Source organism: Lissotriton helveticus, chromosome 7, assembly GCF_964261635.1.
Source record: "Lissotriton helveticus chromosome 7, aLisHel1.1, whole genome shotgun sequence".
In the NCBI taxonomy this organism is placed as follows: domain Eukaryota; kingdom Metazoa; phylum Chordata; class Amphibia; order Caudata; family Salamandridae; genus Lissotriton; species Lissotriton helveticus.
The window spans coordinates 225,040,237-225,061,093 of record NC_136068.1 but is presented as its reverse complement, the minus strand read 5'-3'; the positions used below and the strand labels follow the sequence as shown (position 1 = coordinate 225,061,093).

Below are 20,857 nucleotides of genomic sequence, written 5' to 3'. Positions count from 1 at the left end.
CAGAGTCCCAAGGCCAGCAAAAACGAAGTTAGCAAAACAGGAGGCTTGAAGGCAACAAGTTAGGGGAGAACCAGGCCAAGGATGACAGGTCTAACATAGGAGAAGTGTGGTTTTTATTTTCATTCCTTAAGAAATCCATAACCTCTGTCATTAGTGTGGCCCATCTAGGTCACTCACATGTGGTCAATCACTTTCCTGCCCATCACCCAAAAACAGAAAAAAGAGAGTGCACATAGCTCCCTCTGGCACCATAAGTCTACTAAAGTCTCCTCTCAACTCTGCATGGTCTGGGGGGGAAAGGTTCCTAAGTAAATAATGATGCAATTGCGATCAACCCTATAATTGCCCTGTACTAGCCGGAATCAAAGACATAACTCACGTTGTGGCCAACGTGAATTTACAATTCATTGCAACACAGGTGACACAGTCTTAAATTTTCATGGGTCCGCAACAGTAACACCACATGCACAGACACCTGCGCACACACACACACGCTTTAACTGTAGTCATAGCAGCCGCAGCCTGTCCATATGGGCAGAGGGGCCCTGCCCACCCACTTTTTTCCCCAACAAGAAAAGTGTCTACCAGGCTGAGCAAAGGGCAGCCTGAGACACTCTTCAGGTCAGGTCAGGTCGCATGGAGCTGTACATGCGCTAAACACGCTTAGGCCTGGCTTCCTCAGCTGAACTTTCCCAGGCTGAGACTTTCAAAGCACTGTGGGCATGACCTCCTCAGCCTGGCAAACGTGTTCCTCCTCATGACAAAGGAGAGCGTCGTTGGTGAGCTCGGACCTGGGCACTTTAGTTTTGAGCCCTGATTTGCCCAGAGCCGAATGTCAATCAGTGAAACCTCGTCACAGAGCGGGGTGGAGTCAGCAGTCTCACTGACCCCATCCCACTCTGTGATGAGTGAGGAACTGCAGCCTCTTCTCATTAACTGACCTAAGGTCAGCCTTTGAGATGAGGCAACAGTCCCAATCCTCCTTGGATCATCAAGGCTTTCCTTCGGAGCTGCAGTGCAGGCAAGTTTTATGCTTTTGAATGTTTGGTGTGTGGGTACGAGTTTGTAGGAGTGATTGCATCTGTGATTGAGTGTTGTGAATGGGTGTGTGTGTGCGTGTATGAATGCACGGATGTGAGTGAGCGTGTATGTGTACGTGTGGTAAGCCTACCCCCTCCCTGCTAAAATTATCAGCCACCACCAACCCCCTCCCTGCTAAAATTATCAGCCACCACTGAGTAGTAGACGAATGTATGACGTTACAACGAATTCCGTTGCAACGCATGCCTTTACCACGCATGCGTTACAACGGAATTCGTTTTCCACGCTTAACCTTTACCTCGAATATTCCTTTACCACGCATACATTTACACCGTTTTTTGTTGTAAATGTATGCATGGTGAGGGCATACTCTTGATAAAGATTAAAACTCTCCCCTTACATTCCCCCAGCCTCATTCCTTATATTTACCCTTAACACTTAATATATATATATATGTATTTTACTAAAATACCCCTTACCTTTTAACTCGCCTTCCCTCCATCTTCTCTGGTTACGTCGGACGTACGTCGTTAAGAGGAAGCGGAAGTTACTTTCCGTTTCCTCCCTAACGACGTTGATTGCTTCAGCTTCGGCTTTCGGCTCCTCAGGTTAGTTTTGTTTTTTGGGGGGGAGACCCCCCAGCCCCCCTTTTTATCCCAGCGCTTTATTTTATTTTTTATGGGGGAGACCCCCCAAACCCCCCTTCGTTTTTCTTTTCATTTACCACACATGCCTTTACTACGTATTTCGTAGTTAAGGTATGCGTGGTAAAGCCTTTAGTTGTAACCACGCATGCGTTGTAGTGCATGCGTGGTAAATGATTTCGTGGAAACGGCTTCGTTGTAGAGGCCGTTTCCCGTTGTAGACAGAAGAAGGTCTACACGGAAAGGGTAGAAATCAAAAGTATTGTAGACTGTGAGAAACGCAAACAATTATTGAGTATTTGTAGTATTAAGTAGCATCTGTACTTCTGATTAGTGGAGTATTTGTAGAGTATTAAAAATGTCTGTAGCAGGGCATCTGAAGGCTCAATGCCAAGGCAGACCATCTTGTTTCATCCACAATGCGGGTTCATTTCTCTGCTGTAAAGGAGAAAAAATGCAGTGCTCGCAATGTGTGATGAGGATGAGCTGATCCCAAGCAATCATGTAATAATTGAAGCCATTTTTCAGTTTATGGAATGTTTAGAAAATAATACAGTTCTTAGAAGTTTAAAGAAAAAGGCCTTCGTAATGCGTACATTTATTATATGAGTGAGGTTCATCCATATGCTCCTATAAATATAGCCTCTTTCTCACCTTAAAAAGGCTCCATTTTTTTAAAGCATTGTTATTTATGCAAAACGTCATGAAATTTGAGGGAGTTGAAATCCAGGGCGTCCTTCGAGCGTGATACCATAGTTTACTTACATATACACACATCATTGGCAAATATTTGAAAAATGCTCTTGGCAGCAGCTGCGCCTTTGTACAGTTGTGTAGATTCTTCACCACGTTAGTTGTGATTCAGAAAGTGGACAATGGTGCAGGGTTTAATATTTCATCACAGGTTTGGAATTCGAGAGGTTCTAGGCAAATAGTCAATAAAAGGCATCACAAATCGAGGCCACGAAGAGTCTGTGAGTTTTCTGACATGCTAACCTGTCAGCGCCATTTCACCAGTCCTGAATCTGTTTAATGCAGTCATCACCAACACTCCTCTGTTATTTCTGTCCATGACAGCAGAGTGGTTCACTTACATTGGGCCTCAATTGCAGTTTGTTTGGGTGGGGGCGCCCCATAGGTTGTGCTTCCATCATGCCAATGTTGCAGTCCCCCAGCCTCATTTAGAGGTGACTGGCCAGCAGTGTTTTTGATGATTTAGCCTCACCTGGCCCCACTGTTCGAAACATCAACCCAGCAGTCCACCCATTACTGGACCACCAGGTCAAAATTGCAGTCACCCGCCATTTTAGGGAGGGTTGACGGTCACTGATTTCCCCTTCCTGTGCCAGCCGTGAGATGCATGGAGATCCTGGGAAGGAATATGCGAAAATATCCCAGATGTGTAAGAAATCTTCCTGTGACATTTGTCTTTTGTTTTTCAGCACCATAGCCCAGGTTTTAGATGCAGGGGCGAAAAGGAGGTCCCCCATCCCCAGTGGTGTGGGAGAATCACCCAGGATTTGGTGCCTTGGAGGGGCCTGCATAACCCTTCAAGCCATGCCATTGCATGCCCTGCAAAATGCATGCAATGGCATGGAATAAAAAATAGCCAAACGCAGTAGCGGCTGGTGTCTGGGAAATGTGGTGAGCCTGTAACAATACAATTCATTTTTTTAAAACGTACCTGCAGGTCTTCTGCTTGCAGCTCTTCTCCTCTGGGCACAGGCTGAAGCTCCCAGACTGTCCTATGGGCAACCCAGAAGCTGCTCTCATACCCACAAGATCAGTGTTGGGATTGGGCAGAGCAGGCTTGTTTTGCACTCCAGATGGAGCTGGGAGCCTGTGCCTGCTGCTCTCTCCACCCAGCAACACAGTTGTGTTGGAGCGATGTCAGTGCACATGACGGCAGCAGTGCCCACCACTCCTCCTCCTCTTGTTGCAGTGCTGTGGCCCGCCCCCAAGACTCTGCTACAGGACGAAAAATAAAATGATCATAATTTTATTTTTTGTTTCCCTCTGCGGGCAAGGGGACGACGCTCCTCCACCATAGCGGAGGAGCTGCCACTGGTTAAAGGCATGGGAAAGCCAATATCCTCTACAGAGCAGGCCCAACCGTTCGGTGGGCCCCCATTGCGCACAAGAATATGAATGTCTTGTGATCTGGGAAACGTCGGGGTCCCTTATCACATTCTGCAGGGTGGGCGGGGGAATCATTTTGGGTTACACCACTGGTTGGATGGTTGTTTTTCTTAAAAGCAACAGAACATTCTGAGCAGAGAAAAAATCATCATGGTGGCCGCGAATAATTAAAGTGTGATAAAACTTCATCCACTGGATCAGAATATACACATTCATCACAGGAAACCTCTCCAGGAAGGTGTGGATCTCTAAATGTGGTGGTAGGTCCTCCCCGAGGACGCAGATGCCAGGCCCTCCCACCTGTGCAGATTTAGTGACCTTGAATTGACGTTCAAACCTTTTCCAGTTTTCATTTTCAATCAGGGGCACATTAAAATGATAAGAATGGTGTTGGGAGTCATTGATGCTCTCAGGCCTGGCAAAGTAACCGTACACATCCTGTCACTCACACTTGTCGGATCTAGGCAGAGAGAATTGTCTATGCGTGTCCACCTCCAATTTTCTAAGGATGGGGACAAATGGGCTGTTCCAAATTATTTGATTTTATGCCATGGCATGTTGTGTAATGTGACTGTCTTAATTATTTCACCAAGAGACGAAACCATGCAGTAAGGAAACACCTGTGGCAGATCCATCCATAAATGATATCAGAGGATGGGTAAAAGCAAATAGAAGCAACGAAATGTGTTTTCTGTTCACAGTTTGCAGAAATGAAGCACCAGCCTGAATCTGCCTTTTTGGGGATCTGCATCCCCAACCATGGATAGAATAATCTTTGGTCAACACTCCTTGGACATTGGCTGTGGAATCAACCCCCCCCCCCCCAGCACCGTGAGACCCTCATGGGTGAGTAGTCACGTTTACAAGCCACCTGATTGATTGACTGGAAAGGGAGGTACCAGGGATGACTTTAGATTGTGGTACAAAGAAGCTGAGTGTTGTGTTCTAGTTGTCAAATTAGAGGAACTGTTCTTGTAGGGCTAATGTTAACCAAGATGCTATTCAGCACTATATTTCATAACGTAAAGCTGTGCGTTTTTTCCATACATTTTTTGTGGACACTAGTGCTGCAATAACTTATCACTGGTGAACATGCATTAAATATATACAAGGGAACGCTACAACGGGTAGTGGCCCTATAACATGCTGGAAGCACCCAGAGAGCTTTACGTTTGTCAGTATTTCCATTTTTATAGTTAGTCTCCCACTCTAGAAATTTACATTATACTATTCCTGTGAAAGGCAGAAGTAAATATCTGTCTGTGATGGGAAAGGGAAGGGAACACACCAATTTTTTGATGGGGGGATCTTGTCGGAGGCCCCTGACTTTACCCCGAGGGCATACCAATGCACAGGACAATGGGTCCATGGAATTTTATGTCAGGTCCCTCACTGCCCCTGAACGTGTGGTCATTCATAGTTTAATTGGGCGTGGAGTCTTTTGTCAGACCCCCTCACTGTCCCTGAGAGTTTGTCTGTGTACGGTTTAATAAAACTCTAGCTCTTGAGTTTCCTAAAACACATCAGCTCCTCCTCACTTTATGAGGAGTTGCAGTCCACTCCAATGACCTTGCTGCCTTGGTGTGAGGAGGGAACCCAATGATGAAGCATGTCCCTTCTGGGTGAGTGAGGGTTCTTGTCCTGAAAGGAGTTCTCTCCTGCATAACAATCAGAACATTTTTTGCTCGACACTTAGCCTGCTACCAGATTGCGGACAGTCTCCTCCATTTTCTGAACTTCACCAGACGTACTTCTAGTGTGATATACAAATATAGATAGAGAGCAGTACGTATATTGGTCTAGGGCCTCTCCCACAGGATCCCTTGTGTGTTTATAGTACAGTTTAATAGAAACCATGACATACCAAGCAGAGCTTATGAAAATATCAATTTCAAGATGGTTGATCAAATGACATTTGAAGATGATGGACAAAACAAATTCCAGGAGCAAATGTCTTCCAGAAGTGGTTTTAATGCGGAAAGACTATAAAATGCAATGGTTAAGGGACTTAGGGCTGGATCACAAAACATTTTTTGACTGGTGCTATTTCATGTTCTTTGTGGCAATAAGGTAATTGGGTAGTTGAGAAGTCTAATCAATCCAGGAGTCCATAAAAAATGATGATAGAATAATATGTAGATTTATTGGTCTCAAATGTCACCACCAAAAATGCAGCATCTTACCTCTAACACCTCCACTCCTGGTGACAGTCTTCTGCAGCTGCCTGGTATGTTGAAACTGTCCTCAGATAAACTAAGAGGATACATTGTTTATTCAAGGAAAAAGATAACCACAATAGCATTGAACACAGATCATGCATTTCATCACACAACTTTGATCTGGTACTCATGCAAGTAATCTGTAGTGCTTAGTTTGCAAAACAATAAGCGCTGGGGCTCAAAGTTTTCTTCAGAAGACCACGCCTGGCATGACGAATAGCTGGGGTGCTCACTACCAAGGCTGCTTAGTCTTAATACCACCTCATGCCTCTTTCACCAACCCTAGACACTCCCTGTCCAGTTAACTCACTTTTGCAGATTCATGTTCATCACTGCTTTTTGCCTTTATCGCTGTTTGCCTGTCTTTCTCTTTTGTATTTCCTTCCTCTTTTCGTATTTTTCTCTCTCTTGCTAATGGGAAAAGGTGTGTGCCGGTCACCAAAAACGAGTGCCTGTGCGTACCGCCTCCAACCACCGGCCCAAATTAAGTGCTCAGCCAGGGAAAGTTTTGACTTTCATATGATCGTGTGGAAAGAACTAATTTGAGCCAATCTTTATTCGGAATCTACTCTTTTTTGTTTATAAACTATTAGCAAACAAAACCCTCTCTTGTACAATAAATGCTTATAGTGTTTTATTGGAAACAATATTCAGCCTTTTCTGGTGTAAGAAACGTGTTCTGTAAATATAAAAGCAAGTAGGCTAGTTTCATGTGTTCTAAGGGTCAGATTTACAAGCCCCTTGTTCTACTTTTGCGTCACTTTTTAAAAGTGACTCAAAAGTGGCGCAAGGGGCTTGTAAATCTGCCCTTAAGTGTTTAACCTTAAACACACAGACAGCGCAAGCCCACTGCTGGACTCAGACAACTTTAACAACACATAATTCTGATTCAGATCAAAGAGGAACGAACCATTTGCACCATTAGCTGAGAGTACTGACATACTTCATTTAAAATCATCGTTCATGGGGCATGGATGAAATACCATTGCAGGTATACCGCTGTGACGTCATTGTTTGTGCTTTTTAAGGTCTTTAAAACGCTTAGACTGGGTCGTTGCAATCTGCTGCTTTTGTATGGCTGCATCCTCATGCCTGAATAACACACATCAGACAGATTTTTGGATTCCTTGCATGCATCTGTTTGCAACACATACCTCGCTCTTCGTGCAAAGTGCATGTGGGGTGCAGATGAGGAATTCATGGAGTGTGCATGCTGCAGCCAAGATGCACGAGGACAAGTGCAGGCAGTGTGGGGCAGGTGGGAGCAGCCCAGGTGAAATGGATCAGGAAATGAGTGGGACAGGTGGGAGCAGCCCCGGTGAAATGGATCAGGAAATGTGCGTGTATGTGTGTTGATGGGCTGATCATGTGTTTGTTTCATTATATAGTTTTGAAAAGTGTTTATTACTATTTGTCCGGTCTACACTTCAATCTGAGCAATGATGTGCAGTAGCCCTTCACCGATAAAAACTGAGAGTTGACACAGGTAAAAGAGCATGCACACAGGGGCAGGAGTAGTGTCCATTCCTGAGGGTTAGACTCTTGCTTCTAGCAGGGAATGTCAGACAAGACACGTGGGTGGCGTGTGTGTTGTGTGTGCGACAATAATGACGGACATTGAATGCCAGTGAAAGTTGATTTTATTCCCCGCTTTAATACAGGACCTCACCTAGGGCTAGATGTAGGTAAAAGGCATTTACCGATTCGTAAATACCGAATTTTACCGATTCGGTATTTACAAATAGGTAAATGCTATGTAGGTATTTTTACCGAATAATTTAACGAATCGGGAATATTCGGTAATTACCGAATCAGTATTTACCGATTCGGTAATTGCCATTGATTCCTATGGGCCTTGAGGCCCATAGGAACCAATGGCAATTACCAAATCGCTAATTACCGATTCGGTAAAATTACCGAATTGACAAGGGGGGCAGGGTGTCACTTTGACACCCTGTTGCACCCCTGATTCAGGCTTGTGTGCCATTTGACGCACATACATGCCCTTAGGGCATGTGTGTGTGCCACATGGCACAGGTGTACATGCACAGATGTGCATGTACACAGGAATTCGTTATTTACCATCAAATAGTATTTGATGGTAAATAACGAATTCTGAAGGGTCTGTGGCACTGTTTTCTGTGCCACCTACATCACAAATTACCGATTCGGTAAATTTACAGATTCGGTAATTTACTTCTGTAAATTTACAGATTCGGTAATTTTCAGGCCCCCTACATCTGAAACTCCAAATACCGGTCGGTAACGGCCGAAATCGGCCGTTACCGACTGGTATTTGGCCACCTACATCTGGCCCCTAGATCCCACCTTCACTGCTCCTAAATATATCCCATTTCTGCATCCCTGGCATGCAATGCAGTTACAACATTACATCTCCCCCCACCTGCAGAATACATTCTCGGTAAGATACAAGTCTTAAAAGTTCTTCAATGGGACGAGTGGATCACCAACATGTTTGCTCTGACTGGTGTTATGGACTTGGGGCCAGATGTAGGAAGGCTATCACAGGTCGGTAACGGCCGAAATCGGCCGTTACCGACCGGTAATAGACTTTTCCTATGTAGGAGGCACATTTACCGATTCGGGTAATAACGATTCGGTATTTACCGAATAATCATTTACCGATTCGGTATTTACCGAATCGGTAAATGAAATGTAGGAAGCACTTCAAAGAGTGCTTCTGGGCTTTAAGGATTCGTTATTTACCACCAACTATTAGTTGGTGGTAAATAACGAATTCCTATGTAAATGCAAATCTGTGCATTAACACCTGTGCCATGTGACAGACATACATGCCCTTAGGGCATGTATGTGTGCCACATGTGCACACAAGCACTAATCAGGGGTGCAACAGGGTGTCAAAGTGACACCCTGCCACCCTTGACTTTTTCCCAAATTTACTGAATCTGTAATTACCGATTCGGTAACTGACATTCATTCCTATGGGCCTCCAGGCCCATAGGAATGAATGGCAAATACCGAATCGGTAATTGCAGATTCGGTAAATACCGAATCTTAACGATTCGGTATTTTTTTACCGACTTTTTTTTTTACCCACATAGCATTTACCGATTCGAAAATACCGAATCGGTAAAATTCGGTATTTTCGAATCGGTAAATTTAAATTACCTACATCCAGTCCACAGTTCCGTCAGCTCCTTCAGAACCAAAGAGGTGTGTGATCTGTGACTGCTAACAGGTTCCTGATTCACTTTGTTAGCATCCTTTTCTGAGATGCCCATCGATTCCTTGGTTTCAGGATCACACTTCTTGAAGTGAGAAACGTTTTGTGTTATTCTCTTGTCATCAGTAGGCAGCTGCGACCATGGTTCCTTTTGGATTAGTCACTTGCATAGGATGTTCATAGTATTGACTGTCTGTATTTTTCCTTTGTTCTTGTCTGACTTGTACCCAGTCTCCTTCCTGGACAGTAGGCATTCTTGCCTTCTGATGAGTGTCCTCATCTTCCTTCATATTGACCTTTTTACGTCGGTCCAGCTCCACCAGCTCTTCTTTTTCTGGAGCGTGACAAACACGTCTAGCCAGAGTTCCCCAGGTGGTGGTTCTTGTGCGCCCAGCGTGGCCAGCCTGAGTGTGGCTGGAAATTAGTTTTGTGACACTCTGAGGACTGGTCCGGTATGCTCTCAGTGCTTCATTCAGAGCCATCTGATCATCTCTCCTTGTTGGTTCAGCTTGTTGTATGGTTTCCTTTACAGTGGCCATGATCTTCTCAACCATCCCATTGATTTGAGGCCATAGGGGAGTGATCACTTATTCCCTTCTTGAATATCTCACAACTCATGTCTTCCACATCTTCTTCACTCTCTCGTGCACATATTTCCTTGCCTCTTTTCACCTCACCTCACCTCCCAGAACACACCCACTCACCCGCAAACACTGCCTTTACTTTAACTTACATCATGTCAATATTTTGACAGCTGTGTATCTCCTTCCCTACTTTCCCATAGAGTTACATTTACAATTGACATTCCTGACCATTTCTCTAGGCACTCTACAGAGAGGTAAAGGATTGGATAAGCATTCATTCAAAACCCCTTTATGACCTGATTGCGGGCACTGGGGAAAGTCACAGTTTTTGGTCTATTTATTTTTTTATTTTGTGTTTTATATAGCACGAATATGACCTAATTGGGAATCAGATTGCTTCACAATTCTCTAGCATTATAATTATGACAGTTAGTTTGACGAGTCCTTTAAAGAGACTACCAAGCATATATATTCACTTTGAAGTGGAAAACACTTGCACTTTACAAATAATACATGTCTTAAAGATTACTAGAAATCAACTTGCATTACAATAGTTTGTGTCCTAAATATTACAAGATTTGACATTTTGGAAATACATGTCCTAAGAATCACTCATATCATTTAGTACAGTGAATCATGTGTAGCAAACATACTGGTCGTAGAATATAGAGCTAAATCTAGGAGGATGATCTAGGATGAGCGATCAGATGGTTTCACTCCTATAAGTTGGAGGGTCTGATATCCTGCATTTTTGTAATCTTCTGGAGAGAGCAGATTATAGAAAATCCAAAGATTGTCTGTTAGTCTCTAATTAGACCATAGATGTGTTCGGCTGCTATTGGATATGGGAGGAATTTGCTCATTAGAAAGATCTTAGCTTCCTTTTTGAATACCGAAGTGGTCGGGATTCTTCTCATGTTTGGGTGGGAGGCTTTATACTCCACAGCTCTCAATCATTGCTCATTATAAACATCCAACCTCAACTCACACACACATTTAGAGGTGACTGTTCACAGCACATACTATACATGAGTAGGACATTACATGACAAGAAATACATCACACATACACTTCCTGTAAAGATCAAATACTCTTAGGTAATTCAAGAGAAAGTCAAATGTGAAATGAAGACTAACAACCTTCTTTGCAGGTTGAGAGGCCATTGTTTGTATTTGCTAGCTGCAGTGGTCGCCCACTGGAGGAGCACAAAAGGAAAGCAGGACATTTAAAGATTGGGGTATCAACCCCGCTAGGCCCACCCTAGCGACACCATGATATAGCATAGCTCAACCCAGACTGGGTGTCAGTGCACTTTCCAAGGAAAAAGCAACATTGGTTCAGGAGCTCTCTTTAAAGCCAAACTCAGGAAATTCTAAACAATGATTTTCTACAATAAGTAAGTCGTCTGAAATGTAGTAGAACAGAGGGGACAGGTTTGACAGCAGTAGAAGAGATGAAAGACAGGTTAGAAGAACAGAGAGGTATGTGAGAGGTTTGAGAGGTGTGGAAGATCAAAGGGGGGGAGTAACAGAACCAAAAAAAGAGACATATAGAAGTTAGAGGATACCTCAATGAAGAAATGAAAGGAAAGGGAATGCTGGGTTAGGTAGCAGGCCAGGTGTGGGACGACTCTGAAGAGAAGAGGGAAAGGATGATTTTGTGTGGCAAACCAGGCCGTACCACTGTGATAGTGGATTTGTGGCAAATTGTATGACCTATATCTTACCCAGAAATCTAGCATCACATTTGTCAGAAAGGTTTAGCAAACAGATCAGCAGATTTAAAGAAAAGGTGTGGAACATGAGTGACAATATCGCACAGTAATCAGGCTCTGCGAGAACTGCTACTGTCAGACTGTGCAAAGAAGCTGTCTTTCTCAGGAACAATTCGTACTCCAGTGTTTTCCAGCCTTCTTTATTCATGGGTTCCACAGTTGACACCTGTATTTTAATGGTCTGGGTGGAAGTGGATATATTGGCAATGTGACCCATGCAGACATCTCAGTCATGCACTGCAAAGAAGCTTTTTCAATCTTCCCTCATATTCACGCTCTAGTGCTTTTCTTGGCAATTTTATATTGTGCAAACTCGATCCGAAGTTATTGGAATGCTTTACACGAGTACTCATTAAAATACACAAGGACACACTCATTTATTTTATGTTTAGGCACAGTGAGATTAAGTAATTTGCCTATAATCACAGGCTGTAAAGCCAACACAGAGACTCAGTCCTTGTCTCTAAGCTCCAAAGGCTCCATAGTACCTCTTCCTGTCCCCTGTTCCCTTCTGTCTCACAAAGTGCCTTATTTTGATGTCAGTGGGACCGCCACTGACAAGCCATCGGTGGAGTTTCCAGCAACATCTACGGCTTTGGTCTGGTCACCATATTACAATGCGGATAGTCAGACAGCAGCGGTATGGGGGACAGACTGCCACCTCTGACAAAACGTTGGGGCAGCAGTCGAACACTAATCCCTACAATGGGGGTCGTGCCTGCACAGGCAGCGCTGTAGGGATCAGAATGTCCATTTCCCACAGCCTGTTCATGGCGGTTCCACCTCCATAAAAAGATTGTTGGAAATAGACTTTGGGGGCCCCTCTAAGGGCCCCTATCTGCCGTGGGCCACTGTTAAGTGGCCAGGGGGGCACATGCCATTCTCCCTTAAACACCCATGCACCGTGTGCCAGGCACCGCATGGTGCATGGATGTTTGATAACATGCCTCTTTCTACTGCTGCTTGTGCTGTGGAGCTTTTCCAGGCTGCAGCACATGCCTCAGTAGAAAATGCAGTTTTTGACTGCCTTCCCGGTGGTCTTATAAAATATGGTGGATGGGAACACAAACTACTTGTCGGGTGGTCTCAATCCTGCTGCGATGGCGATCGGATGCTCGTCCCACTGCCATTGTAATGAGGCCCAACGTTTTTATATTTTGATATATATAGCAGTATTGTGTTGTATGTGCAAAGCCCAAAGGCATCTGCGTGATTTGCGTGACGTATTATAAAGCAGCACATAAATAAACGGTTATATATACGAAATAAAATTATACGATTTCTATCATAAAAAACATGGGATTTTAGTTGGACAAAAGGGTGTCAATAAATAATAAAACATTTAAAAAATCAAACAGGTCAGCAAACAATAAAAGGCAGAGAAAGAAAAAATATGCTTTTATTTATTGGTTTAACCAGCAATTCTTACCAGTTAATGTACCTGCTGTTCTTAAGGGGCTCTCTTTCTCAGCTGGGAGAGTTGGGCACATTTCTGCACAAGTAGCAGAAAGGAATGGCACTTAGTATATCTTTTGATCATCCAGGTGACAGAACATACTGTACCATTTTTAGCTTTCTAGTTCCCATGCCATATCCAGAAATATGCATTTGAAGTTTGTGAAACTTCCTCTTGCTAAGTCACCCAAAGCATGGGCCCTGTCAGTGAACCAGGTGTCAGCAGTGGGTGTTCATGACAGGCTGCCTGTGTTAGCCGCAGCATGTGGGTGCAAAGCGAGAATTCCACAGGATCAATGAACACTTATTTGCAGAGAGTTCAAGTGCTAAAAGGAGTCTTGCAAACTGATGTGGTAAACAAGGAAACAACAAAATAACATCGCGTGGCAAACCACAAAAAACTTTATTACGCGTCTTGCGTAAATGCATCGTTATTAGTTGCACCTGAAAACCACATCTTGGTGGTCGTTACGATGTTTGCCCTAAAAATAGGACATAAAATGCAGATTTTAGTGCCTACCGATTCAAAATTCACATGTCCCGCCAATAGCCAGGCCTTTTGCGCTGGGTAAATTGTGTCAGGGTTGACCTGCCGAAATGTATTAGGTCAAAAATCCAACTGTCGGATTTTACGACCAAATGTATCGCTTCGAAACCCGTGCAAACAGAGAATTTTCACAATATCGGAAATGTAATAAATGTGCAAACAACTAATGCTTCAGGCGTGACTTAGAACATTTTCACAGGACTGTGTAATCAGTTCACTGCTAAAATATCTGCAAATCGTGTGGCTTACCTCATTTTGAGCATCCAATCATCTTAAAGCGTAATTGCGTAATGCTGTGCTATGAATTTAAACAGTTTGTAGGTGGTCAGAGAGTAGTTGCATGTATGATAATGGGTACAGTGCACCTGCTGTTTGGACATAAGCTACTTTATTGTGTGAGGGTTTCCGAAGCAGTTCCATTATTTTGGGTGGCAAAAATAGAACCAAGAAAGACCACACACATATCTAAATCCCAAAGGCAATGGACATTGACATGCATTATATGTAAACAATTGACAAAACCCTTTGTCCTTAATCCTTAAAAGGCAAACTCACGCACCCATAGTCCAATGAATAAGACAGCGCCACTTAACCAAGCATATGAACACAACACAAACCCTATAACCCACCCCAATCAGCTGATTCAGACTAAGGTCACTTTGGAACAATAAGGAAAGACACCAGACACACAAAAGCACAACACGGGTATGGCAGTAGAATCTGTGCACTGTGCCATTGCAAATAACACAATATAGTAGGATCAAAGAAAATGCGTATTCTGGTGTATTAGAAGGTTAGGGTAAACATACTGCCTCAAATCACTTTTGGAAATTTCTATCTAATGAAATTTCAATGGGAGGTAATTAACTATTCTATATGGGGGATGCAACATGAAGGCAGTACTAGACAACTACCTTGGTAACCACAATACAAGGAGTTCAAGATGCCCCTGGAAACACCAAAGCTCCAAATATAGCCCTATTGCTAAAAAATTGGTTGGTAAAATGCTGTGTTACCAATTGCACCAAAAAGTATTCATCAAACCTGCACAAAGAGTACCAAGTTAGTGTTCAAGGGCCACACTTGTGCGAAGTGCTGAAACAATTTACATGAGCCCATCCATTCTTCTGTGACAAAAGATGGACGGGTTCTGGTGCAATAAGGCAATACTCTTATTGTATTTTATAGCTGCAAAAAATGAGTTTATGTCATAATTCATTTATCTTATGCCAATATAGTATCTTGCTCACACAAGGCTTCTACCCATGATGATATTTCACTGGTCAGTGATCTGCCGCTTCAGTGGTTCAGTTGTAGTTGCCTTTAGGTGTTGGAAAAGTAGATGAAAAACTTACTGGAGCAGATGGCCTGGCAATAGGGGCTTGGGGGCAGTCGACCGTAGGGAGGTCTGCCCCTGGGGAAGATTGGGAGGGTGGTGATGTCCAGAGGACTTCCATCTTAGATTAAGTTTGGGCTGCATTCTGCGTAGCCTAATATAGCCCAAGGACTGTTTAATGTAGTGGATTTGGGCTCACTGCGACCACTTTAGGTTTGGTGACATGGTGGCAGGAGTAGTATGCAAAAGGGTTTCCCTCTTTCTCGTGACTCAACGCTGTATGTTTCACTTCACTTTGACAACATCCTAATATCCATGTTATGATGTTGCGTTGTGATGCGTGAAATCTTAGTAAATCTGCCATATGGTCTTTAAATATGCACTGGGTTCCTCAAACTGTTTGTCCATGTTCTCTATGGCCCTCACGCTGTACCACAACAAATGTCTGTCCATGCGAGATTTGTCCATGGCTGCCACACTCTCTTGCCAGGGGTCCTAAGCTACTCCCATTCCCTACCAGGTGTCATGAGCTCCATAGACTGGTTGAGCTTGCGCTCCAAACTTCTCCCACTGATTTTACCTGTGCTGTAAACTCCTCACTGTCCTTCAAGTCTACTTCCCTCACAGAGTGGCCTAACGCAAAATTATGAGACGTTTGCAGAATGTAAGGACGGGCCCTTGAGTCTCCTAAATCTCACAGATATTCATTGACATGAATGTGGGCCCCAGAAAGAACTGAGAGGCCCACTGTACGGGATGGTGGTGTACGGGCTTGTGTTACACTGCTGCCCTCACATTCGTCGTCCATGAGTCTAAAAGTACTCAAAAGAGAAGACAAAAGAGGTACGGTGTTCCTGGGTGGCATGTTGGCCACCTGGTGAGTACTCAGAGTGGTGGGGAGGTGGGGAATACCTCCATTCGGAACTAGGTCCCTCACTCACCCAGAAAGCTAGGTGTCATGCTTTATCATATGGGTCTGCTTGTCGTCGAGCCGGCACTGCAATGCTCGACGGGCACCCATAAAGGGGCTCTTTATCGGAGATCTTTTGTTCCTTGCCGTATAGGTGCCGTGGGTGTGAGGTGCCTGGTAAGATGTAGATGTGGTGTGTGGGTTAAAACAGGTAAGGGAATCCTCTATAATTATTTTTATTCTGAAGAGATCACAACCTGATTAAAAAGTAAAAAGAAGAAGGAGGGCGACAATTTTGTTTTAATCTGACAAAAATTACGTTCTACCCCTTAGTGGTCAACATGTTTCTCGTCTATAAAATGTCTCTAATAGATCAGATGGCGATTCTTCAGGACCTAGTGACTAAATCAAAACTATCTACAGTGTGTGGTTTGGCTGAACATACCACTTCTTCTCTCGTTAGGACGTTGCCCCGAAGAAAAGCAGCCAACCTAAAGTACAAACAAAAAGGATCAAAAAACCAAATGGTAATATTGATACATGGTCCTATTAATTCCAGTGGGTGTGTTTCACTGTATACAACCTCTTTGAATACATACAAGTGATAAAAACGTGATTTCATACATATCACATTCTAAGTGTGCCTTCATTTGTATTTAGAATCTAAAACCTCTGTGTAACCAGTTAGAGTAATTGAACATCATGGTGAGTGGTTATCAGCTCACCTCTTAAGGATTCAAGTGCTGCTTCATCAGACAGCAGCGGAGTATATGGACACTCAACGTAGTGTCGCTGTTTATTAAAAGGAAAAAACAAACAACAAAATATGCTGGGTGTGGGCTTGTAGGCACAACGTTTAGTTGCTAAGGCCATGACTCTAGAGCATTAAAAGTGAAAGTGGGCATGGTTCAGGTTAAAGTAAGCCCCTAGACGTGAAATTGGTATCGTTGACAAGGTTATTCAACAGACTCAAAAGTGCCCCAGACCTGCCTGCGTAGCTGCTGGCGCCTTCACCATGCGCTCTGACATTATGCCAATCATGAGGTGTGTTAAGAGTGCCTACAGCGCCCAAGCTATGTCTTAGTGCAGAGCTCTACAGAACATCAGAGTCACCGTACCCTTCCCAAAGACCAGCTGTAACTTGTCAGCAATTCCCAGCACCTCGTACCTCTCTTAAAAGCTTGTGACCAGGCATAGTCTCAACGTGTAATCCATACTGGTTCCATGTTTAAATATCGATAACAAAAATATAGATGTAAAAATATCGACTACAAAAATATCGAATCCCTATACTTAAACAGGTAAGTACAACAATATCAACTCAAAAATATCGATGTAAAAAATATAGATGTAAAAAATATCGACTTTAAAAAATACTATAACTTAAATTAAATAATTAAATAATATTCTTATTATTAACAAAATAAATTAAATTACATTTATATTTTAACTAATTATAACAAATAAACTTAATCTAATGAATATAAACACAATAAATGTGTACATATACATATATTTTCTTAATTACATTTTATTATTATCTTTATTTAATTTATAAACTTTAATAATTATATAAAAAATAAGATAAACACACATATAAAACAGTTTGAATAATAAAAGTAATCTTCTATATTTAATTAACACATTAAAATATTAAAAAATAATAATACATACATTTAATAACAAAATACAAACATTAGTAGTGAAAACATTTGATAGCGAAGGGGTAAAAATTACTATTCCCACTCCAAAGAGTGCAACAGTAGGGAAAGCGTTGGATAGCGTAGGGGTAAAAATTACTATTCCCACTCCAGAGGGTGCAACAGTAGGGAAAGCGTTGGATAGCGTAGGGGTAAAAATTACTATTCCCACTCCAAAGGGTGCAACAGTAGGGAAAGTGTTGGATAGCGTAGGGGTAAAAATTACTATTCCCACTCCAGTGAGTGCAACAGTAGGGAAAGCGTTGGATAGCATAGGAGTAAAAATTACTATTCCCACTCCAGAGAGTGCAACAGTACGGAAAGCGCTGGATAGCGAGGGGTAAAAATTACTATTCCCACTCCAGACAGTGCAACAGTAGGAAAAGCGCTGGATAGTGTCGGGGTAAAAATTACTATTCCCACTCCAGAGAGTGCAACAGTAGGGAAAGCGTTGGATAGCGTAGGGGTGAAAATTACTATTCCCACTCCAGAGAGTGCAACAGTAGGGAAAGCGTTGGAAAGCGTAGGGGTAAAAATTACTATTCCCACTGCAGAGAGTGCAACAGTAGGGAAAACGTTGGATAGCGTAGGGGTAAAAATTACTATTCCCACTACAGAGAGTGCAACAGTAGGGAAAGCGTTGGATAGCGTAGGGGTAAAAATTACTATTCCCACTCCAGAGAGTGCAACAGTAGGGAAAGCGTTGGATAGCGTAGGGGTAAAAATGACTATTCCCACTCCAGTGAGTACAATAGTAAGGAAAGCGCTGGAACACAAAAAAATAAAAATACTAACTATCAAAATTATAAAAATAATTAATATATACATTTTAATATATTATTAACAAAGATAATACAAATTAATTAATTACACATTATTTAAAACTATAATATCCACCACACACACCTAAAATTAATTACACAATTACATTTTATATTTACTAATTGTTTTTAATTAATTCATTAATTAATTACCAGCTTTCACACCATATACACTTAAAAACACCACAACACACACTTAAAATTAATTACACATTTACAATTAATAATTAATAATTAATTAATGGTAATTAATTTAAAAATTATTTATTAATTAATCAATAATTAATTAATTAATTACCACCCTTCACACCATTTACACACATGAACTCCCCAACACACACCTAAAATTAATTAAACAATTAACATAATTAATTATTAATTGACTAATTGAAATTAATTAACAACTAATTATTACACTATTATTAATTAATTAACACATTAATTAATCAATTAATTTTATATAATTAAATTACTTCCCACCCTATTCCCCTATAAACCCACAACCCACTACGGAAGTAATAACACAAAGTTAAACATAAAAACCATTAATAACTAATACAATTCCAAAACATATAATAAAATAACAAACAATTATCATTTAAAACACTAAAATACATAACATTATTAATAAATCGATATTTTTGTAAACTATATTTTTGTAAACTATATTTATTACAACTATATTATTGTTATCGATATTACTTAGTTGTCAGTCGATATTCTGGTCAAACTATATTTTTGTTGTCGTTATTTGTTCCACTCGATATTTCTGCGGCGATATTAATGTCAGACGATATTTCTACGTCGATATTACTACCATCCATACTCACCTGCTCCCGCTCAGAGCACTCTGGGTCACCTACCCGCTCCGAAGGAAAAGGCAGGTTGTCGGTTCCTGTCCTAAAAGTACTCACCCTGCCTGACCGTGTGTCGTAGTTCCTCACAACACTTTGTGCACTTGCATATAGTCTCTCACACTGTTGATCCATTTGTTCCAAGCGACTCACACCCTGTTCATTTGTTCTAAGCGATTCACACCCTGTCCATTTGTTCTAAGCGACTCACACCCTGTCTATTTGCTCCAAGTGACTCAACTCTGTCTGTCCATTTGCTCCTTATGACTACCACTGTGCACTGATTCGCTGTAAGCGCCCACGCTGCCCATAGATTTGCCTTATATAACTCAATCTGTTTGTCCATGTCTCCAATCGCATGTGAGATGAACGAAATAAAAAAGCACATGCAGGACATTTGCAACCAGAATTGATTGAATGCCCTTAATTGGCACATGTAAAGTCTTAATATAAAATATGATAAATGGAAGTGAACAAAATATAGTAAAAAAGAAGCATTGAAAAATGCGCTCAGATAAGTGCAAAGTGAGCAGTTGTAACTTATTCTAATTTATGGGCAATAATATTTATTTAAATGGAATCCTTTTGTTAACGCTTTGGGATTATCTAAACCATGGTGAAGCAGATTAGACTTCTATATGCTGTGACTTGTATTTTTTTTCTTTAGTTCACTGACTCTACATGCAATTTAAATGCACTTTTGAAACCATGGAAATCAGGCACCAGCCTGGCAGAAGACAGGCAGATGCTTCAGCGCGTTCCCGTGTACATAGACATGTGCCAGTTCACCTCACCCCTGCTTTACTGCATCACTGCAGTTCCATTGCAAGTCATGCCAGGAGCAAAAGCAGCCAGCTGCCAACGTGTGCTGTACTGAGTGGTGATTTTACAAGGGCGTAACAGATCTGCTGTGGACTAGCACAAGGACCGCCATTTAAAGGAAGTTGTAATACACAATGGATCGGGATCTCAGTCACCTGACGAAGAGCCTGGCAGGGCAATGAAGTCGAAAACAGCCATGTTCAATAAAAAAGGGGTTCTACCATACGGAAACATTTGCAGGAGGGTACAGCCACTTGGAGAAAGACAATCATCTGAGCTGCCCCCCTCCCCAGCGCCTTGAGAACCTTATGGGTGAGTAGTGCGCTTCATAAATCGATGATTGATTGATTGATTGATTGATCATCAAATTTGCCCGAAGGGACAAGCTAACTAACCCATCAAACATCTTTTTCTACTAGCCAACAGTACATTCAGGCCAATGAAAAACGCACATGGCAACTAGGAAGATGGATGGTGACCCAGATGCCATGTCTAGGAACATTGGCCCAATGTTGGCAAGAAGGACGAGCAGATGTCAGTTTCATCCTGCAAATGGAATGACCACGAGCGTTTGAATCAATTTTCGGGCATGATAAGGATCTGCAGAAAGCATTTTCTGGTGCCAACAAAACATGGCTTGCCCTGCCAAACAGCAGTGCATTGCCTTTGCTGAAATATGAAAGAGATGTGGTCACAGTTGTCTGACATTTTAACAGTTATAGAGAAGTTACTACATCCAGTACATTGGGCATTTTGACTGTCCAAATAATGTATACTCTCATTAACCCTACTGAATAGAAAACCTT

General features: G+C 42.2%; 1 long non-coding RNA gene across 1 annotated transcript in view; it reads left to right on the top strand.

Moving 5' to 3' along the window:
* Nucleotides 1-1,603: 1,603 nt before the first annotated feature.
* Nucleotides 1,604-20,857, top strand: part of LOC144766715 (uncharacterized) — a 283,191-nt gene continuing 263,937 nt past the window's right edge. Inside the window, exons 1-2 of the long non-coding RNA XR_013597896.1 lie at nucleotides 1,604-1,649; nucleotides 4,526-4,670. This is a non-coding gene — a long non-coding RNA (uncharacterized LOC144766715). The remainder of the gene's footprint in view (nucleotides 1,650-4,525; nucleotides 4,671-20,857) is intronic.